The sequence below is a fragment of the Myodes glareolus genome, chromosome 20, assembly GCF_982192425.1.
Source record: "Myodes glareolus chromosome 20, mMyoGla1.1, whole genome shotgun sequence".
In the NCBI taxonomy this organism is placed as follows: Eukaryota; Metazoa; Chordata; class Mammalia; order Rodentia; family Cricetidae; genus Myodes; species Myodes glareolus.
In genome coordinates, this window is record NC_142045.1 from 8523973 (window position 1) to 8549833 (window position 25861).

Genomic DNA, 25861 nt, shown 5'->3' on the forward strand with positions numbered 1-25861 from the left:
GCAAGACCTTACTCAAAAGAAATTACATTTCTGTGACCACAAAATTATCTCTGCAAGGAGAAGATTGGCCTCAGACCTAAGAACCAGGCCACCAAAGCCAACCAAAGAGAGAGAAACTTCCCCACGAAAGAGTTAAGTTTCGAATTACGGAAACTACAGTTGCTCTGTACCAGCCTGTACTAGAGAGATGTTTCGATGTTTTCGTTTTGTTTTTAATATGCCAACTTTTCCTAGAGTCTCTCCTTTGTTTGCTTTTCCTTGTAGCCTTCCCTGGGGTGTGTGTGTGTGTGTGTGTGTGTGTGTGTGTGTGTGTGTCTTTAGTGGTTTGGAGGATGGCGATTGGGCGGGGAGCAGGACTCAGTTCTCCAGCTGAGCCTGGGAAGAGTGGGAGGGACTCGAGCCGAGGGTTTTTCACACCGCAGCCTTCCAGGCAGTCTTCCTCCAGTGTCTGCCAGTCGGATCCCGAGACTAAGAGCACAGCAGTGCACAGCCCGGGGAGTCAGCCGAGCTAGGACACCTGCGGCGCGGTGCCCCGGTGGTCCTGACCTCGCGTGACCGTACCATGGTGGGTTTGCGCCGCGGACTTGGCTTTTCTAATGTTTGGGGGTTGAAGAAAGGGGAGAGGCTTGTCACTGAGACGTGAAAGACACGGGAGAGCCCTTTGGGTCATGACGGGGAGAAACAAAGGCGAGGAGTAACTGTTTCGAGTAACGTAGGCACCGGGCGCTGGGGATGTTCCGTGGGTCCCGCCGCGCCCATGGAACCGATTGACAGAATGCGCCGAGTGTGTTTGGTGTGGCGGTGAGAGTCCCCGGGGAACCCGCGCGGGGACAGACAGGTGTGACTCCAGCGTCACCTCTCTGTCCACCGCCGGCGCTGCAGCTCTCTGTCTGAGATCCTGTGCGGTTGTGGTGTGCAGGGCAGCTGCGGGTGGTCGCGAACCTCGGTCCCCAGGTCTGGAAGCCACTGAGTAAGTGCTCGAGGCGCCCTCGCCGGCCCCACCGGGGCTCACCGGGCACGCGGCCCTCTGCCGAGCCCTGGCCCAGTCCTTTCCCACGCCCTCCCGGGATCCTGCCCAGCCCTGGGAAGCAAGATCACAGTTCCCACGCTAGGGAGAAGAGGGGAAGGGACTCCCGGGCGTGATGGGGAGTGTCCACGGAAGCAGCTCTGGCTGGCGCTGTGGGCCCTCAGTGGGGATGTGTCAGGCGTGGGCGGCTGTCTTCCACGCCCGGCCTCCAGCTCTGAGAAACTGTGTGGCCTCCCTCACCCAGTAGCAACGCTGGGACCTATAGCCTCCAGCTTGTAGACTCATCTGGGCTTTCCTCCCCCAGGGTGGACAAGCAGCTCAAAACCTCAGAGAATGCAAACTGCAAACTTCCAGTCGCTGCTGGGGCCCTCAGCAAAGTGTGTCTTGCATGCAGAGTGAGCGAGCCTGACTGCTCATTAGCCCGCCTTTCTCTTGTTATGACTGTGACACGCTGGGAGGGAAAGCAATGTCCTGGTCGGGCGTCACAACAGTCTCCTGGGCCTAGCTGAGTGGACAGCCTGTCCTGGGTTCTCAGAGCTGCCCCTAAGTGACTTTGGTGTGATGGACTGCCTTGCACTGTGGTCACGTGGTTCTGGGGTGCAAGTTTCTTGAACCTTTCTTTTGCTTTCTGGGGTTCACCGCATTGTCCCATCGTTCTGAATGTGATAAACAGTTTATGCCTTCTGAAGTAAGCCAGAGGGTTGATTGTTCAGCTCACTCCCTGAAGTAGTTGGTTACATCTTGGCTTCCAACATGGTGAAACCTTGCTGGGTTTAAAAGAATATACATTGCCTTCATTACAATTTTTGTAGTGGTTTCTTAGGATCAGCTCCCAACAATGCTTCTTGTCTGTATTCAGTCTAACTCCGGGCTTGGCGTTCACCTTCCTGTTGCATACACGGTGAGGCACTTAAAGATATGCAATTATGTCTCTCAGTTCCTCATAATGTATGTGTAATCTGTTGTTTTTCCTAAACTGGCGATGTAGTTTTTCTTCAGGAAGGTTCGCGTCAGGTGCTCTATTGTGAAGGGCACTGGTGGTCAAGCAAGGCAAAGGACGGCGACATGAAACTGTCTAGAGTCCTGAAGCTATAGGACATTGCTTTTGTTCAGCTATTTAGGGGTCTTGTACTCTCAGAAATTATAAGCAAGTGTTTGAGCTGTTGCATTTTTAGGAAAATAGAATGAACTCTGATGTACAGAGAAATTTGTGACCCATTAGGAAAATGAGGATGAGAGTTAAACTGAACAATTTCTGGTTCAAATCCTAGCCTCTGTATGAATCGTGTGCAGACACAGACTAGCAGAAGGTGTCAGGAATAGCACTGCAGTAGTTAAATTCTTCAAATGCTCGTGAGGTGTCAGAGGGAAACGAATTTGTATACACTACCTGTGGGGGGTATGCAAATGTGGGAGGCTGCAATGGAAATTAGGATGGAGGTTCCTCAAAATATTTAAAAACAGAAATAACCACCTGATTGAGCTATATAAACTCAGGTATGTACAGGAAAGATTTTGTGTCGGCACACAACAGAGGTATTTGGTACATTAGCCAAGATATGGAACCAGCCTAGTGCCCAGCAACCAATGAATGGATAAAGACAATGCGGAAATACCCATGATGGATATACACACATTTATTCCTCTTTACAGAGGAATCAGATTTTGACATTTGCAGGGAAATGGATGGAACTGGAAACCATTCATAGAGAAACAAATCAGACAAAAGGTATTTTTCTCATATATAAAATCTAGTCATATATGTATATAAATATATATATATATATGTGTGTGTGTGTGTGTGTGTTTTATATATAAAACTCTGTATATGAAAGAACTATGAGAAGGGGGAAGTGAGCCAAAGAGAGGAGGGATGGGAACAAAGAAGGGCAACTGGGTCCATAAAATATGAAAACAAGGAGAAATTATCTTGTGAAAACGGAGGTAAGCAAGGTGAGGAAGGCAGGGGCTCAAACCCAAACAATGTAGAGTACAATAATACATATACTTGAAAATGTCACAACGATAGCCCCTACTTTGTATACTAAATAAAATAAAAGGAGAAAAGTTCATATGACGTAGACGTGAGCCCATTATTAACTGCATCCCTTGCAAGCATGAGTCCTATGGAAGTTACTTAATAGAAGTCTGGGATGCGTAGATGGGAGCATTTTGTTTCTACTTGCACTATTAGATCTCTTCAGTTATTACAGAAAATAAAACACAATTCTCTTGTCGAAATCAACCTGAAATACAATATGGTGTCCCATGGCATGTAAATAGCCCCAGAGAAACCTCATTATACATGTTCAGGCATAATATATGGTTAGCTTCTGCCATTTGAGAATGAGGGAGGAAATGTGAAGTCATGATTTATATCAAGCAATAGGAAAGAATTCATAATATTTAGTGCTAGTGTCTCATAACTATGGCTTATTAGATAACCTTGTCTCAAGACATTCTGGAAAGTTGTCTTAATTTGTTGACGTCATTGCAAGCTTAAGTAACGACACTAAAATTGTGCTGTTATGAGTAATGCATCAGTAGAATAACAAGAGCATTAAATTGTCAATGATTTGGGATATCCTCAGACTTTAAAAAACAACTATTCTTCTGAACAATTAAAATCATGTAACATTGGATTGTGTCAGAAACAATGGTAGAAATACCAGTCCTCTTAGTTACTGGCACTAGTGTGTATATGGGAGAAGGGAGAGTATTGATTTTGTTTAGAAGTTATTTTAAGAAGCTTGATATGTTTCTCATGTCTCTAGTGAATCTTTAAAAAAAAAACCCACCAAATTAGCTTTAAGAACGAGTCTCCTTAAGTGAGAGGGAGTGAAAAGCAGAGTAACATTTAGACAAACAAGCTAAAATCTGTTATTGATGCTGGTGGGGGGAATGGTAGGATGTAGCGGGTTGGAATTACTTTCGATGTCAGATTCACAAGGAAGTCGTTGGCTTTGCTTGTTTTTTTTTTTTTTTGAGAAGATATTCACCTTTAAAGGAACTATTTGGAACTATTTTTATGCAACTTGATTAGAACTATTGACCCAAGAAACTCTCCTTAGGCATCCCATTGATCACGTTTCAGCACATTTGCAGAAGGAACTGTCTCTTTCCCGAGCATCTATAATGACAGTGGTTGTCCTTTCTGGGCCGTCTAGGTCTATCCTCTGAGCAGCAGTTTCCTTAGCTGTCACCATCTTACCCTGGCACAGGAGCTTCCAACAATCTCGATGCTTTAGTGGTTCAGTGTCTTTGAAAGAGTCGACTTATTGGAAGCTGGGGTGCTTGCTTATCCATCGTGTTCCTGATGACTCATTTTCTTTACGCTATGTAGTTTCACTCACTCATTCCGGGGGTGTGCGTCTGTGCATCTCTGTGTGTGTGTGCGTGTGTGGGTGTGCATAGACCACAGCACACATGTGGAGGTCAGAGGATAGCTTTCTGCGTATGCTTACCTCCTCATGTGCGTATCTTGGGGGTTAAACTCCGCTTCTCAATTGTTCAGTTAAGAACCTTTACCTAATGAACCATCTCGTGAGCTCTTTTATTCTTTTCAGGATCATTCTGAAATACTTTACCTATTTCATATATCTAGGCCAGTAGGCGTCCACTTCCTCTAGTCCAGAGAGCTTGCCAAAAACCTACAATTGTTTTGAGGACAGGTGAGAGGAGATTGGTTCGGGCACCTTCAGAGCACCAAGAGAGAATAACGCTTATTAAAGCTGCAGAGGCTCTAGGATATGGTTTTATTTTTTGTCACAGATATGTGGCTGTTGGTGCCTGTGGTTACTAAAGTCCCTTGCCCAGCATGCTTCCCAAGTAGTATTAATCTTTTATTAAAGCAAGCTTTCTTTTTGTACAATGGAAGCCGATCTAACTCGCCTACCGGCTACTCCCACATAGTAAGGACCAGCAAGAACTCAACCAGGAGATGGTGGCTGAAAGGAAGCTAGATAAACTCCCACATTAACCCTCCGGCCACCTTTCCATCTTGCCACACGACATGGAAGGTATTTGTTTCAATGTCTGCATCTCTGGCCAGTCTCAGTTCTCTGCCACATGACTCACAAAGCTGTGCAGGCCACACAGTAGGTGTCTAGTGAGTTACTCCTTGCTGGTACTGAGTTAAGGCATTTTGTGTCCGATGCCTTGGGTAATATTATTCATGAACACTGTGCAGAGCACAGTACATGTTTTGGGAACACGCCTGTGGATTGTTACAAGCATGGTCACACTGATGTCCTTCTGTGCATTTATACAGGCTTTTCATCCTGTCAGAACCACCTGATGTGTCATTTCTCTCACCAATTGCACTTTCATCCATTACGCTTGATACCCGTCTCCATTGTGGTACCCGTCTCCATTGTCAGTACCCACTGACCTTCTGAGCATCCCCCAGCCCCTCCAATCCAGACCAACAGAGGCTCCACAAACCGCCTTTCAGGCTGTCTGTGCGGTCAGGCCTTTCTTCAATATCTACTAATGTGCTGGGTCTATTTTCGGCTTTGACCTTAACCAGCTCGACTCTCTAAAGAACCATCAAGTACATACATAGTCTCCTATGGTTCTCGTCACTTTGAGCCTCAACTAAAAAAACTTGGAGACCCATAGTGTTTTTTGAGAAAATTCTCCTGTCCTCCCGAATAGATACTTTACTAACTTATACCTACTTAATATCTTTTTCTCCATATTTCTCCTTTTCTAACAGTTTTCTATTTTTAAACAATCCATTTTATACTCAAATTTCAACTCTGCTCAACTCACAAATCTTTTCCCAAAGACCCAACAGACTCTGTCAGCTTCCTTGGAATGTCTGTCTTAAAGCCTTCCTGGGGCTGGGTTCAGCTAGAAGACTAACTCCATTGCCTCTTTGGCATGACTACCAACTCACCTGCTCTACCTTTACAATAATGAATACTCAATAGGCATCATTATTGTTTTTTTAAATGTTGACAGGGTTGTGAAGCTATCTTTTCTTCTTGATTTATTCTGTACCAATTATCTGCAGCAATTGTTCCAGAATTTTATCAGTTTTCTTGGTTTATTCAGACTACCCTGAGTCTTTATTCTTAGCAAGTGATTATATTGGCTAATTTCAGTTAGAAGGATTGAGACAAATTTTTGTAAGGCTACTTTGAGTAGGTCTTTCTTTTGGACATAAAAGCCCCTGTCTTGCATCAAATGACACACTATTTTGTTTTGAATGTTTACTTACTTTTGCCCTTTGAGTAATCTTTTTACATGTAACAGCTCTTGTAATTTCTAAGATAATCAGAGGTTTCTATTCATTCATATTGGTAGGAGATGAGAAACTCTTCGCTATTGAGAGTTTTTTTAATAAGCTGATTTTTCATAAAGCATAGATCTCATAGCTGAGCATACACATATGTGAAGGCTGTCACGATGCTCTCAGATGAACTGGTTCATTTCCACAGGATGCTGCATTGGAAGTCAAAGTCTCTCTCTCTCCCCCTTTCTCTTTCCTCTCCTTTCCTCTCTCTCCTTTATTTTATATTTTTCCTACAGTGTTGAATGCCACATATATTTGCAAATTCTTCAACAAATACATTACTTTCCCCTAATTTTACTTTTGGCTACCTGACTTGGATTCACTATGTATTCCCAGTTGTCCTTGAGCTTGCAATCTTTTTGTTTCTGAACACTTATGGCTTGTATTAGAGCCGGGTGTTAGCATACCTGATTAATTTAGGAGTTACAAAATATACCTACGACAGTTATATTTAACCTTTGCTTTTATGTTATTGTTACCGAAGGTTAGAATTTCTTTGGATTTCAATTTGATAATACAGATCAAACATTTCTCACCATAGAGGTGTTAACAGATTTTATCAGTATGGTTATCATTGAATTGATCCTCTTACAAGGCTGTCCTGTAGGTTATGAAGGCTCATGCCTTTCTTTTTTAGGAGTTTACGTTCTTTGTTTGAAACAAGAGTTTACTGGGACAGACAGACCTGGTCAGACTCCTGACTGAATCTTTTACCGCTTTCTGCAGAACTGAGCAATAAGTAACGCTCAAAATCCAGAAGCAGTCACTCTGGGCTCATATACAACGACTGTTAACAACACATCACATGTTCAATACTTAAGTAGCACATTTTAAAGAATGTTTTTGAATCTGTGCCTCATTTAACCGTCAAGTTTGGTTTCTTTGGTCAAGGTCAGTGGAATGCACTTTATTTTGCAAACTGAGCCACAGGCTGTATTTCTTAGTCTCTGCTAACACAGTGCTTCTCATTTGTTTCCTTCTGTTTTTCTTCCCCTTTCTCTTCTTTCCCTCCCTTCCTTTCACTTTCCTGTATTGATACATGATCTTCTGACATAGCCCAGGGTGATCTAGTGATCCCCCTGCCTCAGCCTGCTGAGGGCTGTGGTCACAGCTGCACTACCAAAGCTCAGCATCACTGTACTTTGAAAAATCTGTGTGGCAAATCCATCATCTTATCCACAAATCCCTTGGGTACTCTGCAGTGTGATTTCTCCCTTTGACCAGACTTGAACTCATCTAGAAGGTTTTATAGCATTGCATATCCTGGACTCTGTATTTCTTATCCTATTTTTTGTCTCAATATTACTGATGGGTGGGGGACAGCAGTGGCACTGAGTCTAGAGTCACACAGACTGTCTGAGGATATAGTGCCATTGGACCATCTTTGTCTTCTTAAAGGCAGAATGCTTTTCCCACATCCAATAAAAATGCCATCGTTACTGCTTTATCTACCCATCAGGAACAGAAATCAAAAGACATTTTTGTAATGGTAGGTTTTAAAGACTCCGGTTTCATTTCATGCTTTGTAATTTATGGTGCCCTTCTTGGAGGACCAGCCGCTCTTTTGTTCTTCTCTCAATAAAGTTTATTACAGATTATGCTTGTCACCGAGGAGACACAACCAAGTTGATGACACAGCCTTTGATTAAATGGAATTTAAAGTCTGCACATGGCAGCTAGCAAAAGCAAGAAATAGTCTCCAAATTATACATGTCAACCCTTAACGAGCAGCTTGATATGCGTGTGGCAGTTTTAATAGGTTCTAAAGAACTGAGAAGGCAGGCGGTCCTGCGGTGGAAAACTTGAGGAACTATTTCCAGAAACAGCCCAAGACGAGGCTAGTGTATTGGGTTCCACAGAACACACAGAGTATCAGAGTAGTGGGGACAGTGTGCCAGCAGGGGCCAAGGCAAGAGGCACATTTTATCAGCATTGAGCCTATCAAAGTAACTGCAGAATGATGAACTGGAAGGACCCTTAACATGGTCCCAGAACCCTGCTTTCTCTCTCAGGGTCCTCATTGACTTGATCCTCTTACAAGGTTGTCCTGCCGGTTATGAAGGGGACAGCAAGGTACTGGGGAGGGGGCAGAGCATGGGCATTTTGCAAGTCACAGTTCTAGTTTGGGTTTTTGTTTTGAAACAAGGTCTTACTCTGACTGGTCTAACTCCAGGTCATGCCTCAGTCTTTAGATTAGTTGCAGTTGTGAGCCACTGCCTGGTGTGGTCTCTTCCTTAGCAATGACTGCCCTGATGTTTAATTTATTCTTCTTGTTCCTGTGTTGGGAGACCCACACCGACTTATTCTTTAAACTGTAGATTCAACTCTCCCGTTCTTCCAATTCTGAACTGGGTGTCTTGATACCCATTTGCAAAACACCCTGCACATTCCGTCTACATTCTCATCCTGTATTATAACTGTGTTTGGAGTCATCTTTCCCCCGTTAGATTTTTTTTGGGGGGTAAGGGGATGTTAGCCTAAATACCCATTCTGTTCATGACCACCTAAGAGAAGTGCTGACCATCTCATAAATACACAGAAAGTATGTGCCATGATGTGGCTTTGTACATTTGTGCAAGGCATTAAAGATAAGAAAGGATAAGATTATAAGGCCACGTCTTTGTTTCATTAGGTAATGTGGAGCTGTGTTAATGCCTTTTCAAGTTGGGGGATGGCTGTAAGGTATACATATCAGTTTTAAATAGACATTCATAAATCAATTCTAGTCATTCAGAGTTCAAAATTTTTTAGATGGCTCAACCATGAAATTTTCTGATATCATTAAATTGTGTTTTAGTATACTTATGGTATTGTAAGAGATGGTCATAGACAAGGGAGGCTTCTGTTCATGAAGGATTCCAAAAGTCTCCAAGTCAACATACCATCACACTGGGACTAAGTTATGACACATGGTAGGGATACAAGCATTCAAGCCTTGCATGATTGTGTCTTCATAAAATTAAAAAAAATTACTTAGATTCTGGGTGTTTTTGTTAAGGATGGTTATTTCCCTAGTCTAAACACACACTCACACTCATACACATACACACACACACACTCACATACACATTTACACACTCATGCCACTCACACACACATTCATACACACATACACACTCACACACACCAAATACACACTCATACACATTCATGCACACACAAACTCATACACACACACTCACATAGTCACACAGACACCGACACACACATATTCACACACTCATGCACACTCACACATACTCACACTCACACACATTCATATACACAAACTCATACACACGTGCTTGCACTCACACACACGCTCACACTCACACACATACGCACACATTGCTAGCTGCAGAGTCTCAGTTGTCAATCACCGCACTGCAAATTCAGATATGCTTTCTTAAAAGCAACTGAACAAACGTGATTCATATATGCTACAACAATCTTTCTATCTATGGTTTTGATTCTTATGATTTCATTTACCTGCAGCTAACAGTGATCTGGAAATATTAGATACACCATTCTAGAAATAAATAATGCCTAAGTTTTCTATAACTTTTATGACAATGTATTATTACAGATATTAATATATTGCTTCCTATCTCTTGTTGTATTTAATTTAGAAATTGAAGGTTATCATAGATATGTATGTACACAAAGCATGAATAAATTTGGTTTGATACTATTTGTGCTTTCTAGGTTCTGAGACATCTCTCAGGCAAATCAAACCAATCAAAAGGGGATTTTAGCCCTGAGTTAGCAAAGCACAGGAGAAGTGTTTTCAATATTGCATTCGCGGAGGTGATGTGTTAAGCTGTGCTGTTGTTATGAAGGACTTCATGACAGTGTCGGCATGGATGAATTATTTAGAAGGCTGCACATGTGACATGGAAGGGGGTTTTGATAGGCTCCATAAAAAAGATTAACACCGGAGATGCCAAGATTTAATCTTCCTCCATGATGTTCTTTTTGTACTGTTCTTGTTTGAAACAGTACATCACTAAGTTGCCCAGGCTAGCCTCCAAGTCACTCTGTTCTGGCTTGAACTCACCATTCTCATGTCTTGGCTTCATAAGAGCCAGGACATTCCCCTTTAGCTGACTTAAAACCAGGTATATTTACACTGGAGTGGCTGTATATGTTTGTAATTGTGATTAGCATAGGACGAGATTTTGGGTGAAAATTGAGGTAAAATTCCACATCTTCAAATGTTTCAAAGCCAGTCACTAATCATGGTTGACACTCCTCCTCTTCCAGTTGTACCCTAAGTAATAACTGAATGTGCCCAACATCAATTTCTGAGTCCTTTTCTGTTGTACGGCTTCAGAGTAATTCTTACGTGGTCACTGTGTTGCCTTATGCTGGACATTCTGCAGTGTTTGGAAGGGACTGGCGGTATTACCTGATAAAGTTTGTCACTTACTTAAAAAGCAAATTGTTCTAACTGAAGTTCTTGCATCTTCTTTTCCTCTTTCCTTCTCTGCCATAGCTATGAGCCCATTTTGACTTACACCTCTTACCACCTTTGGCTCACTTGTTGGCATAGCCAAGAGCAAGGCCATACATATAGGTAGGTATTCCCAGTCTAACCTTTACCCACGTTTCTGTCCCCCTGGTCCTGCCCTAAGCCTCAAGTTTCTTAGGATTGATGTGATCTTTTTCACTGTACTTCTAGGCTTCCACAGAAAAGCTTTTATCCAGTATAACATTGCTTGTCTATGATCAAAAGTGCCTTTTATTAGATTATGGACTGCCTTCAACCAAGAGCATGGCATGTGGGCAAAGACTGTTAAAGTTAATAGAAAGTTAAGAAAAGAAAGAAGCCACCAGATGTGTGCTATAGGTAAGAAAGGCAGGCCCACATGGGGTGTGCTGGGCAGCAACATGGTGCACACACGGTAGGAAGGGGGTCAGAAGATAGTAGATTCACCTTGGGATTACTTATCAATTGTCTTCATTATTAGCGATCGTTTGGACATTTTGGAGTTTTGATTATCTAAAGCAAGCCAGATTAAACCAGCTTAACTGTTTCTATTGCATGACCAGTGATGTTTCATTTCATAGCATAGATTACTAGCTGTTGGTTGCCAGTCCAGTATTACACAGTACATTTTTATGTGTCTATGGTTGCATTAACCCTCTTTGATAAATGTCTCTTGGTTCAGCGAACACAAATCTTGGTAGTTTTTATTGTGTGCCATGCACTTAGAACCATTTTAAAAGGGCATCCAAGTTCACCTGTTCAAGAGTTCAGGCTGGCAGCAGGTCCATCACACGACTGCCACTGCAATTTTGCCTTTTCTTCCCATTCCTCCCGGGCAATCGACCAACTGCCTCCGCTGTAGGTTCTTATCACATTCTTCTTTCTTCCTGCGCCTTTGTATTTGGCACACTTAACGTTTTATCCTGGAAAATCCGTTCTTGAGTTCTCTGCTCCACAGTTTCCTGTTTGTCTTACAAAGATCTGCTTGCATATGTTTTCAGAAAGAGAACGCCGATGTCACACAGGTTTCGATGCAAGCTTCTGAAGCCACCATCCCAACCTATCACATCACATTAGTTCACCTTGAAAGGAACTCATGTGACCTTGATCTCCACATTCAATCTTTGCTTTAAGGGTATGGGGTTGGGTTATGCTCTAAATCTCCAAAACGAGAGCCTCTAGAATGTAACTGTAGCAGAGACGTATTGCTGGGGATCTGTGAATGAATGAACAAGAGGATATTAATGGGAGAATGTGTGAGTGGAGGAATTGATGGGAGATTCTAAGGGAAGAATAGGTAGAGATGTTATCAAGGAACGGTCCTGAAGAAAGGGCAACATGATAGAGTCTAGAGCAAGAGCATTGATGAAATGTTGGCCATGATAGAGTCTAGAGCATTGAGGGAATGTCTGCTCTAACAGGGAAAGAATCTCCATCCTGGAAAACATCATTGTGAGTGAGGTAACCCAGACACAGAAAGACAATTATCAATGTGGTTTTTAAACATAAAGCAAAGAAAACCAACCTACAATTCACAATCCCAGAGAACTTAGACAAAAATGAGGACCCTAAGAAAGACTTACATGGATCTAATCTACATGGGAAATAGAAAAGAGAAGATCTCCTGCGTAGATTGGGAGCATGGGGACCTTGCGGGAGGGTTGAAGGGGAGGTGAGAGGCAGGGAGAAGAGCAGAGAAAACTGTAGAGAAAGCTCAATAAAAATCAATAAAAAAGAAAAAGAAAAAAGGGAAAGCATCACTATGTATAAAGATGATTCGATCACAGACAGTGAGTTAATGTGGCACTTAACGGATTTGGTAGGGTCACCCACGAGATTAGTGACATATAAACTTAGAGTATACAATTCCCAAACAGTAACTATTGACTTGGTAAAAGAATCCCAATCGTGTTATATAATGATTTGAAATAAAAAGTATATTTTTATCATTGAGCAAATGGAGGTTTTGGCAATACATGAAAAATGAGCATTACACAGATGTAGTTGGAGGATATTTTAGTGTGTAGTATCATGTATTGTGGCTATTTCTGGTCTAACACTGCAAGTAAGATGTGACAATGTTCTAAAGGCTAGTGTGCAGTGTGGGCCATAGAGATCTCATTAATCTTAGCTCTGGCATGTTTTCTGAGCCATGCCATTTGCATAACGTCACACGTCACTGTCATGTAGCATGCTTCTAGAAACCATAGATATACTCGGAGTTGCAGACATTACACTTGGCAAGCACAGCTCGTTACTCAGTACCAAAGAGCTGCACTAACTATGTCAGTGCTGTCTCATGAGGAATCTTAAGTGTTAAGAATCCATCAGTAATGGCAGATGGAGATCCTACAGCTGTGGACTGGGGGCATTTTTAGTCTCTTCTTTCTAAGTCCAATGTACAACCTTCATTATAAGAAATACACCAACAGATGTCCGTTAGATATAAATAAATATGAAGGTAATATTTTAAGTAAAAAACTTAAGTTTAGACACGTTAAAATGATCTGACTATTCCACCAGGCCATAATGTGCAGTTACCTCCTGTAAGGATAATGTTCATGTTAATTCATGGATAGTAATACACACTCATCAGAGGATTAAGAGATTAAAGAATATAAAAATATAACTGAGAAGAGTAGAAATAATGTTTTGCTTTCCATGTTTTATATAAAACCTATACAGTTGGTCCTCTCACGTGCATGATCTCATTCACCCACAATAGTGACTCTGAAATCTGTCTGTTTGGTCCTGTGGACATCCTCTGAGGATGAACTGTACCAGTTTCGAATGCAGATACTAGATTCAGTTTAGAAACTTTAGCATAGCCGTAAATTTCATTAGAATAATATCATCATCAGAAGTCATAGCCTCTGGAAAGCTTCCCTGTGGCTACAGAAGGCTAGGACCAAAGTGTCATCAGCAGACTAAGTATTGGCCAGGCAGCTGCAAGTAGCTGACTTGAGAAGCTATACTCTACAAAGCTCACTCACATGCTGGCTCTTTCCTGCTACCTTGATGGGGATGGGGTGGGGGTGTGATGTGAGGGGCTAGGGCGTAGGAAGTAGCCTTCTTTCCTGTGATCAGGGAACACAGGTTTCTTGTTCTGGGAGATGTTATTGTTGCAAGCAGCTCGGTCATACAAAAATAATATACAATGAACTGCACCTATGGCCAGGTATACCTGGAAAGCAATGGCTGAAATCAAGTGAAGAGACCCTTTGAGCTCCTTGAAAACAGCCTTGGATTCTTTCTCCTTCCATCCCTCCCATCTCCTTCGTTTCCAAGCAGCTGGAATTAGGCCTCGTGTTTATGGAGATTTGTTTTAGCTTCCATGATTTATATAAAAATAACTTCACAGTTTGTCCTTCTGTGTGTGGTCTCACTCAGTCACAATGATGATTCTGAAATATGTCTGGTCAAGTGCGCATCCTCTGAGTAATATCCCCATTCATGGGTGGCTGGCTGCACAATATTTTATTTATGCAGTGATGACATTAGAAGTGCTTTCAATTTTTGGTTCTTACAAATAAAACTGAAGGGATGGAGAGAGGGTTTATCTACAAATACGAGTAAAGCTGGTATGAATATTTACACACTAATCTATATTTGAACATATGTTTATAGTTCTCTTGAATAAACATGTAAAATTTGAAAAGATACATCATGTTGTAGAGAGTACTTAAAATTTTATAAAAATGTCAAGCTAGTGTAACGGTATTATTTGGCCAGCAGCAACAGCACAAGGATGCTTTAGTTATTCCGCATTCTAAAAACCTTTGATATTTCAAACGGTTTCCCAATTGTTTACTCTTACGATTAAAGTTACAATGGGCTTTCCTATATTACTTTTGTGACCTGAACACCCTCCACATTTTTTTCTTGGTTCATGTTTGCGTCATGGATCACTTCCGAATTTATCCATAAACAATTCTCCGTGCACATAAAATCCAGACATCCTTTCTTTGTGAAGCTTCTTAGTGGAGCGCAATGGCACTGGCATCACGGTGTTGATGGGTAGACGTGGTGAGAGGAGTCATCCTTCCTTTCCACAAGAAATCACTCTTCTGTTGATAACGGTGAGGAGTGGTCAGTTCTCATTGTTAGAGCTGGAGCTGAGAGTATCTTGTGACTTTCTTCAACTTGGCCAGAATTAATGGCTTTCCATATATTGTTGAGGGTTACAGTATAGTAATTGTTTTCATTTATGTGACTGTGGACAAATAAAGGAGACTTACTATACTGAAAATATTTTCTTTTGAACTTGTGTTTGTCAGTGAAGTACTCACAGCAGGCTGCCCTTAGTTATGGTATCAGTGTGCTCATCTTAATTCCTTCCTTCCTTTCAGTCCACCCCACTATGAATACTCAATTTTATTGTTTCAGTTTTGTTCATTCCTTTCCAATCTGAAATGCTAACAATGCCCTCAAACGCCTTGCTCTCTTGCCCCATTCGTCTCTTTTCTAACATGTCTCCCTTTTGTGTTTGTTCCCATCATGTTTTGCTTATTGCGACTTCTATGACTTAATCATAACATCTCTCTTTAGTCCTTAAACACTCGAAGTCCCAGAGCCTAAATTTAGCTGTTTTTGTTTCTCTGTATGTCACATTTGGACCTTGAGTTAAAGTTCTACATTCGCTAGCTTCCTTTGGGGAAGGGCCACAGAGTAATGTCTCCAGTGTGTTCCTCTTGAAGGAAAGTCTTCCATATTCAAAATGCACTTCTCCCAATCTAACAAATGTGGTTGACACAGGGACTGTCTGAGAAGCCATTGATAATGGCACTGGGACTAGTGTCCTCTGCATGTACTGACTTTTTGGGTTCCTAGTCTGTTTGGATGCGCAGCTTCCTAGACATGGAGGGAGGAGGGGAGGAACTTGAATTTCCCACAGGCCAGGAAACCCTGACTGCTCTTAGGACTGGAGAGGGAGGAGGAGAGGGAGTGGGGTGAGTGGGAGGGCAGTGGGAGGAGGGGCGGAAGTGGAAATTTTTATAAATTAATAATAAAAATAAAAAATGAAAAGAAAAGAAAAGAAAAAAAAGAGCCACATAAACAGAAAGACAGTTCACCAGCCGTTAGGATCTCTTGAGTTCCTTCTGTTACCCCTTACTATTAATGTCCTTGTTATCTCTTCGGACAGAGCCCCAGAGCCACTGTTGTCCTCGGAGCTCCTTAGCTGTCATCTCATGCACAGTTTAAGTTCCCATTATCTCCAGCAACCGTCCTTTCCTGATTCTTTCCCACAGCTTCCTTCATCCCTGCCTTCACTGGGCGGTACTTCTGTGGTCCTTTGTCCATGTCTTTGTGTCTAAACCTGGTTACCTTCATACCGATACTCAAATTCTGCCTGTTCCTAGGTGACTTTTTACGTATCCCGTTGGTCGCTGCCTGAAAGTGATGTTTCTTCTATACATTGTCCATAATCTATTTCTTGCCCACTCTGCCTTTGTGATGGCCCTTTAGGGAAGTTGGTGTGAGGGTGCACTATTAAAGTTAGCATTTCAGGAATATAAAAAAAAATCATTTTTTCACAGTCGCTGAATTTTGACTGAATTATAAATGAATCTATAACAACCTGTGTCCAACCCTGTTCCTCAGAGGTAGTGTAATTTGTAGGCTCTGATCTAGCTTAATTTTATTTATGTTTTGTAATTTTTATTGCTAGGATTTTCTTCTGTATATTGTTTCAAGTTGATAGTTTAAGGTTAATATGTGTACCAATGATAGTTATAGTCACTGAATGTTCAGTAGCAGAGGAAGCTGTTCAAGGAGTTTTTCAAAAGTGTTGAACCATAGGGAGCATGTGCTGTGTTCCCTAGATGATGAGCCATAAAATGGGGGAGGGTGTTTCATGGGCATCATTAACTGCTTTGGCAACTGCAGACCTTAGTGGAGTTCAGAAACCTTTGTTTGAGCAATTTTAAAAGTTCCTATACACTTTTTTTCATTTCCTATTATCTGTAGTTTTTTGCTTTCTTTGTGTGCCCTTCATGTGCCATTTATGCATGGTTGAGTTATCATGTACCAACGCTAAGGAACCCAAGGGAAGTGTGTCAAATTGACAATTATTTAAGCTACCATACCCCTTTGTTTACATTATCATATAATTATGTCATTTCCACCTTTCCCTTTCTCCCCCCAAATCCTCCTATCTACTCTTCCTTGTTCACTTTCAAAGTTTTTCTTCTCCCCTCATAATTGTAGCTACACACACACACACACACACACACACACACACACACGCACACACACTTATATATCTATATATGTTCATAAACACATTAATGCATCCTGTATGTATACTTTCAAGGCTGGCCATTTTCTGCTATTGGGTAACCAGTTCCCTAAAGCAGACTGTTTCCTTGTTCTCAGCATTTTTAGTTATCTGTAATTCTTCATGAAGTGTTGAGGCCTCTTGGGCTTTCTCCTCTCCACTTCAGTGTGTCTGCTTTTGTCATTTTTCAGCTCATGTTTGGGCAGTCATGGAAGTGAGACTTTACGGGTACAGCCTCTGACTTTATTGGAAGACGTAATATCACAACGTATTCCCTTTTCTCTGGCTCTTCCTGTGAGAAAACAGTGGTCTGCCTTGGATAAATTTACTCTGACCTGTACAGCTGGTGAGATGAAGACTGGAATCATTTCTGAGCTTTGGGAAAGTGACAAACACAGAATAAGGAGTAAAGTTATTTAGAAAAATAAAGTGGAAAAATCGACAAAAGGTACTTTATTTAGAAATCATAAAAGATGAGAAAAACGTGAAATAATCTGAAAAAGACTGAAGAAATTATAGACAGCAAAGGTATCTGAATATTGCGTGGTATGTGGATCATAGCGTGCAACCCTGGTTCAACTGAGATGAAGATTGAATGCTCAAAGTTTGCCATGTATAGAACTCAACAGAATTAAGTGGGGACCAAACGTGTGTAGGCCAGTGGGGGAGCACTTACCCTGCCTTTGTGAGGCCCTAGGCTAGAATTAGAGAGTCAATAGGAGGAGTGTTTCTGCGTTGAAGTTGAGGAAAGTGGTCAGGGTGAACGGTGTGAGTTTGCGCTCATGGACTGACTGGATTCCTGCATCACCTTTGACCCTGAAGAGCACTGGGACATCTGTCATCTGCTAAGTACAAGAGACCACAGCAAATGATCTCTAATACCTATTGGGATTCAAACTTCTGTTTTCTAGCACGTGCACATTCAGTGACTTCATGTAAAAGATACCAAAAATAAAAGTAAAAATTGAGGGTTACTGTGAACACACACACACACACACACACACACACACGCACGCACACACACACACACACACACACACAGAGAGAGAGAGAGAGAGAGAGAGAGAGAGAGAGGGATTTCTTTTAGTTCCTTGTTTTGAATCGATGAGAAAGCAGAAAATATTTAGATAATAAGGCTGTGGTTTTGAATGTAGTGGGAAAAAGCTCAGCCTTTCTCCACACACTCCTTACTAGTATCTAAATACACACCTTAAGCCCATGTTAAGCCAAATGCACTTTTGGTTATGGATGCCTTCGGAACTAAGCATTATATAAATATTCAAAATGAACTAGATTTGTGCTAGCATTTTCTGTCTGCTACTAGCTGGGTCCTGGCATGAACCTTAGGGAAATATATTACACTGTCCCAGTTTTGGCAACCAAAGTTCATTTTCTGCCTTAAGGATCAGAAAGAACTGTGCTGCTGAACCAACTGTTCAAGAAGCTCCGGTTGTGCACAGGACAAGCTGGACAGTGGTTGAGCCACCAGGAAGTCTCTGGAAGGGCATCATCCTCTTGCGGCCTTTGAGACCTCACTGGCACCTCTACCACCCCTGTGATTGACATGTTTGTCCTTGTTCTTTCCAGACACTTTTTGGTGTACTCGCTGTGACCAAGCCCATCTCTTGATTAATCAGGTCTTGATCATGTTTGAAAAGTTTTTACTTCCAATAGTGCATTAAAGTGTGAATTAGCCATGGTTGTGTCACTTGGGTTCATTTTGCCAAGGTACTCACAAAAAGTTCCCAGGTCTGCATGATGGGGGAACCTCTTTCAGCCAATGGCCTTTGAGAGGCTGGACCAGCTTGGGCGTGGCTTTGGGTACCAAAAGGTACATGCATACCTCTTTCTCAAAAGGTACATGCATACCTCTTTCTCTTCCTGTTTCTCTTTCTCTTCCTCTTCCTCTTCCTTCCTGCTCCCCACTCTCAAACCTGGATATTAGTGCCCGTTCCTGTTCCTTGTTGTTCTGTTAGTTCCCCTTTAAAAAAAGATCCCCTTATCACACCCCATTCAGAGCTAGTGTGGGATTACTTCACCTTGAGCGTTCCCCTTCAGCTGCGTTAAAAGAACCATGAGTTTACCTGTTGTCTCTTCATTTACCATCTTCTTTCTAAATAAATCCATACCCAGCTAATTTTGTCTTCCTCAACTTCTGTATCAATTCTGTTCTCTTACATGACAGACATGCAATCCTCAATTAAATATATCAATATCACGTGAGGTGTAAATATCAAAATCTAATATTTCAATAAATAACCTTGATTTAATTTACTATACCAGTCAGTTTAATTGTGTTTAATAATCAAGGATTGCCTTTCATGTTGAAAGTTCCATCAAATTTTATTGTGTCAATTATAAACAAAGGTGGTCTCAGAATATGTATTCATAAATAAATCTGATTTTAGCCTAACTTGTAAAGTTCAATCACACATTGCTGAGAACAGAGACTTTTTATTGTTTGAGAATTTCATACATGCATAAGGTTTTGATTAAATCCACTCTTTTTTAGCCTCGTTCTCAAATTCCTCCCCTATCCCCACCATCACTCTTACTCCCATCTCAATGTTGTCTTAATGAGTCCACTTCGTGTGCACGGATGTACAACCAGCCACTGGTGCACGAGTCGCTGCTCAGGGGAAACATCCAGGAACAAACCTGCCTCTCCCTCCCACAGCTGTCTTCAACTGCCTGTGTTCTCCATTAGGTGTGGAGCTTGATAAACTTGGGAGAAGCTTTGCTGATGCATCCTATCTGGCAGAGCTGGTCTGAGTACTGCAAACCGCCACACTGCAAATACATAAACCTTTTGGGAAGAAAATACTTAGAGAAAGCTTCACGTTATCTATGAGCCCTAATAAGGCAGTCACAATCCTAAAAGGCAACGCTGAAGCTTAGTTAAAAGACAAATGCTGAATTCTGGTGCAGATCACCCAAAAGGGACTATAGGCTTTGATTTCAAGGAAAAGAGGAGAAAAGGGCTTGATGAGGTAAACAGGAAAAGAAATGGTTTTGTGAGTGTGAAGACTTTGGGGAGGAGAGGAAATGTGTGCAGGGTACTTCTGAGATGGGGGATCTGGCCAGTCTAAGATTAAAAAAAAAAATCAGGGTAACCTTCTATGTGCGCCACTCCACACAGAAACTTGCCTCTGCCCACGGTCTTCTGAGCCAATTTTTTGGTGATAAGGTTGCAGTGTTTCATGCCATTGTTTCATGGTTCTCCTGTCTCAGGCTCACAAGTATGAGGATTATTTTCTTAAGTTTAAAAATTAAAAAGAATTTTGTCAGATGAACTGATGTGCCCCAACTCTCATAAAATGTAATACAAGGAGTAATATGTCACCAGAAACCCAATTTTGAATGTCATTATAATCAAATAACCAAGGTAAATGGGGGACTTTATTTTCTATATTGATTGCACGCCATGGCCTGCAGAGAGAGAAACTTCAGTGGATTTGTTTAGGGTTCAGTCCCAAGAAGGTGTCTGCTGACCAAGGCCTGTGGATTTTCTTCAGCAAACCTTTGTGGATTACGTGTACACCTTCATCCTCAAAGTCTGCATTCAGTCCATCTTGGCCTTCGTATCTGCGCAGTTCTCACTCGGCTTCCATTATGCATCTCCACCAATCTCCTAGAAATGAAGTCAGTCATTCACACCTTGGATTCCCTCTCCAGTTGATGCCCATACTGTGGAACTTTTGCTTGTTTTACTTAATCACAGAGGCCTGCTGAACGGTGACCTAGGTTCGTTTAAGCTTTCAGCTTCTCCCCTTGCTTTCCTTTATAGATGCCCTAATTGAGTCAGCCTGGAATGACTGCAGGCTCTTAAACATGGCATCTTAATACTCAAGCATGCTATTTTTAATGAAGGTATTTTCACATGAGTGAAGCTGGGCCCTGATTTGCATTCCAACGGCACCAAGCATTGTCTCTGGGAACCGATGTCCCAGATGTCCAGATCTACAAAGCATGTGCTCTGGGAGAGCAAACAGTGCCTTTGGCTATCACTGGGCCACTGTGTCTTAAAGACTGCTCAGCAAGACAGTCATATTTGTGGAATAGATTAAATGAGGTAGAAGGAAATCTAGAGATATTAAAGACAGTGTGGGTCAAAATTATATAAAGGAAAAATCAAATTAAGAATTCAATTTTTTTTTAAAGGCAAGAGAATCTTCAGGCTTTTCTTGCAAGCATCATTGATTGACTTAAGGAAGTTTCAGTCATTTCTTGGAAATAAAAACTGCAAAAGAATCTCATATGAAGAGCAAGTTATACAACCACAATGCATATGCAGAGGTCTAGGTCAGTTCCATGCAGGCTCCCTGGTTGTTGGTTCAGTGTCTGTGAGTCTCTATGATCCCAAGTTCTCTGGGCTTTCTTGTGGTGCCCTTCACACCACTTTGCTTTACAATTCTTCCTTCCCCTCTTCCGCAGGATTCCAGAGCTCAGCCTAATGTTTGGCTGTGGGTCTCTGTTTCCATCAGTGGCTGGGTAACAGTGAGAGCAGGGTCTCTGACTCTCTTGCCTGCTTTTGGGACCCTCTCCTCCTATTGAAGTACCTCATCCAGCCTTAATAGAAGAGGAGGAGCCTAGTCTCACTGAAGCTTAATACATGGTGGCTGGCTGATCTCCACAGGAAAGTCAGCCTGTATCTTAAGAGAAACAGTAGAGCGAATAGTGGATGAGGTACGGGTGGAGGAGTGGGTAATGGGGGAGGGGGAGAAACAGGGAAAAGGGGAGGGAGGGGAGACTTTGATTGGAATGCAACAATAGAAATAAATAAATGAATAGATAAATCGTCATCAATAACAACAAAGCCAGAAAGTGGAAGCCCAGGAAATAGATGTGGTGAGCGAAAGTGAACTCAGTCACCGCCCTGTAGATAGAGATAGTGGTTGCTCTGAGAGGAATGATCCAGCTAAAAAGTCCATGGGGTAGCACCTTAAAGAAATAGCAATACTGGGAACCTTGGATATGCTCCCCAATTTTTCTGGTTGTCTTGTTTTGACCCCAGGAGAAATTCCCTAAGTGTTTCCCACTGCGGATTAGCTGGGATAACCCTGTGGCGTTTCCCTAGTGTGAAGGTTGAAGAATTCTTACTCTTCCCATCCACCTCAGTATTCACTGTTGCCCTTCCTTTTACTTATAAAGGATTGCAGTCTGTCACGAGGGGTGCAAATTGTACCCTGATGTTGAAATCTGATTTTTTTGAGCCCCTCTCCCTTTGACTTGGGTTAAAACCCTCAACTTTGGTGGTCTGTGTTAAAACAGGCATACTGCTGACATCACAGGCATGTCTAGGCCTTATACGTGGCAATCAACATTGGACATGGCTGATGCTTTCTCTTCAGTTGGAGGGCCTAGTTCCTAAACCTCTCCTTCCTCAGAGCCTCTCCTAAGTCTGAAAGCTGCTCTTCAATTGCTGCTGTGAGAGACACACCTGTCGTCAGCTGACCAAGAAGCTCTCTTCTCAGGTCTGCATGAAACCATTGACAGCAGCAAAGTTTCCATGGTTAACTAAGTGTTAGAGTTTATGATGAAGACTGCCCTTATCTGAACAACAAAATACCCAGGGTATTAACGTAAGCCCATGGAGGGCTTACTATATCGCCAAGGAAAAGTTAATCTTTCAGGAAAATAAGAGGCATTTAGTATTTGGGAGGGGGGTTGTTTAATAATCAGCTTTTAGGAAAGCAAGAAACTTTCTCAAGTTCTGAGTAGAACATATGATCTTGCTGTTTGCCAAGCCATTGTCCTTAAACTTATTATTTTAATTTGTTTTTCCCTTAGCATATCTGCCCTCTTCCCAGCAAGCTCTATACTGACCCCATCAAGTGACCACACTCTTTCTGAAGTGAGTGCTGACATCACACACAAAAATAATCTCTAGTTTAGTGGAAGAATGTCTCCTGTGTTCCTGGCAAACCCTAGACACCCAGAGGTTTCAAGTGTGCAGATCTTTGTATGTGTTTCTTAGTGCGATTTCATCAGTCACAGAGGAAGACTTCTAATTACTTTGTTTATACATGTGTGATTTAATGAGGCTAAACACTCAACCAACCTTCAATAAGTGCAACCTACTTCCCATTGCTTTTTCCAAATTAATAAAAAGCCATGCCAAGCACATTTTCTGGAAATGGGAGCGTTGTGCAATTCAAAAGAAGGGAGAATTACAAGGGCAGCTGACAGGTTATGTATAATTTGTAGGCAGTCTGAACAGCCAGGGAAGCATTAGACTTGGAGACCAAGGTTCAAATGCATTGTGGAAGGAAGATGAAGTATGATGGAAGGATTTATCATAAAGTATTCTGCCAAATTCCCAAGGCCAACACTAAAATTCTGGTATGTTTTAGAATAACTTCCTCTAAGAAGCAGTGCTATATTTCTGGCAGATTGAACCCATGATCTATTTATTATTATCTTTGTTTCACTTTTGAGTCCCCTATTCTGGTTATTATGTTCACACTTTGAGAGAACTGAAGATGAGGCATTGCTATTACAGATATTTCATTTGAATAATAATATAGAAGCATCATCATTGTTAGTCTAGAAATAAATGTGGATTTTAAATTATCTTCTAATTGACTTTGAAGTTCTACAGACGTGAATCCATGCTCCAGGATGCTGCTCAGGAGAAGAGTGCTTCTCCAGAATATGGGATCTGCTAGGTTCTGCCCTAGAACTGCAAACATCTCTGTGCTGGGATGTATGCAAGAGCAGCATGCTTGCCCAGCAAGTGTGACACCTTAGATTTTCTTTGGAAACATTCATAACCACGTTGGATTCATCTTCTTTAAAGAGATGAGAGGGCTGTTGTAAGAGGCCACTTGTATGTTTCCCGGCTGTCCAGACTCCCAAAATAATCACACAGAAACTATATTATTTTAATCCCTGCTTGGCCAATAGCTTGAGCGTATTGCTAGCTAGCTCTTACATCTAAAATTAACCCATTTCCATTATTTTATATTTTACCATAAGGCTCGTGGTTTACTGGCAAGGTTCCAGCTGGCAGCTCATGTCTTTCCCCTCTGGTGGCTACATAGCATCTCTCCTGACTCCGCCATCTTTCTCCCAGCATTCAGTTTAGTTTTCCCTGCCTAGCTGTACTCTACTCTATGACAGACCAAGGCAGATTCTTTATTCATTCACCATTAAAAGCAATACATATACAGAAGGACCTTCCACACCAGAAGGCAAAGAAGAGCAACACTATCCTTACATTTGGATTCAAGTGGTGCCATTGATTTAGAACTGTTTAGATCTAGGAGTCACCAAGTCACAGTCTGTGGATCGCATTCCTCGATTTCCAGTCTGATATGCAAAAGCTTTATTGGAATACGTTCATGATCATTTGTGTGTGGTCTATGCCTCTTTTTGTAGTGCAAAGGTAAAATTGAATATGTGCAACCAAAGCTTAGTATCCTGCAAAACTGAAAGGATCTCTAGCCCTTTATAATAAAGACTTTCTGGTCATAGATTTCACCCATAAACAAGAATAGACATTAGTAAGCAAAGACAATAGATAATAATGGTTGACTTGTTTGTAATGAAATAAAGACTCGAGACAGTATTTTTTTTTTTAAGTTGGTGAAAACCTTTTATGCTTAGGTCCTTCTGAATCCATACAGCTATTCCTCACATGGAGACGAAAGGTTGAGCCTCAGATGACTGAGGAACTACTAGTTAACAAGCAAGGGCATATAGACCGTGGCTGATCTTTAATGCAAATATGTAAAGCCTCTTTCCAAGATGAACTAATCTTAGTTTATGAACTCGGTTTGTAGTAACATAAAATGCGTGAGCTTGAAAGACAGGTGGACTTCCAGGTGAAATGTTTCTAGCGATTCAAATACAAAAATGACCTGACGTTTGGAGTTTCTGGTCCTCTGGGGAGTGGAGTGGCAATGCCTGTATCTAGAGGGTTCTGTGAGGATTAAGAGCACATTTAAATGCTCATAGAACCTCTAGTGGCAGATAACTAGCAATAAGTGTGTTGGCCTTGTGTGACGACTTGAAATGATGTCACCAGCAAAGAAATACAAGAAAAACAAGTTGAAGGCAACACACAGGATCTCAGCAGACCCCAGGCATAGAAACTTCTTTGGTTTGCCTAAAAGTCCCCTGTACAGTTATAGCCAGAGATATATTCTTAGAACTTGGTAGCTTTTTTGGGGGAAAGCTTTTTATGATAATATTACTCTTTATAGTGAAAAAATTCTTTCAGTAATAATTTTTCTTTTTTTCTATCTTTATTCTTTTCCCTCCCCTCCCTTTCTCTCTCTCTCTCTCTCTTTTTCTCTTTTTTGAATCCAAAGTTGTTCACAGGAATAAACTGCCACCTTCTTTCATTCCAGAAGGCTGGAAACAGTTGTGTTAATACCTGGTAATCTTTTTTATTTCAAAAGCTAGCCCTCACTGAATCCCCCAGAATGTGAGCATTCATTCTCAGTTAATAGAATCCATCCTATGCTTATGACAAGCCCACCCTCCTTAAGACCCTGTCCTGAGCGCTGTTTCTCAGGGATAGAACCCATTCTTGTTTAAAAAGGTGCTCTGCTAAAGGCTACACTTTGCAATGGAGTCTCTCATGCAACCATGCCTAAAGCTTTGTTGTGATAATTGTCACGTGGAAACTTTTCCCCAGAGTTTTGCTGTATTTAAATGTGTAAGAAATACATCAATGGGGGCAGATTCCAGGAGCTTTGACCCAATACCAGCTAACTAAAGTCAAGTTGATCCCAAGTTCCATTATCCCCTCACCCAGATAGTTTCTCCACATATGTGAAATAA

The 25861-nt window shown here is 41.7% G+C and overlaps 1 protein-coding gene across 1 annotated transcript in view; it reads left to right on the forward strand.

The window, feature by feature from the left end:
- The first annotated feature begins 383 nt into the window (after positions 1–383).
- Gucy1a1 (guanylate cyclase 1 soluble subunit alpha 1) overlaps positions 384–25861 on the forward strand; it is a 53720-nt gene continuing 28242 nt past the window's right edge. Inside the window, exon 1 of the mRNA XM_048424540.3 lies at positions 384–565. The gene's annotated coding sequence lies outside the window, so the exon portion shown is untranslated. The remainder of the gene's footprint in view (positions 566–25861) is intronic.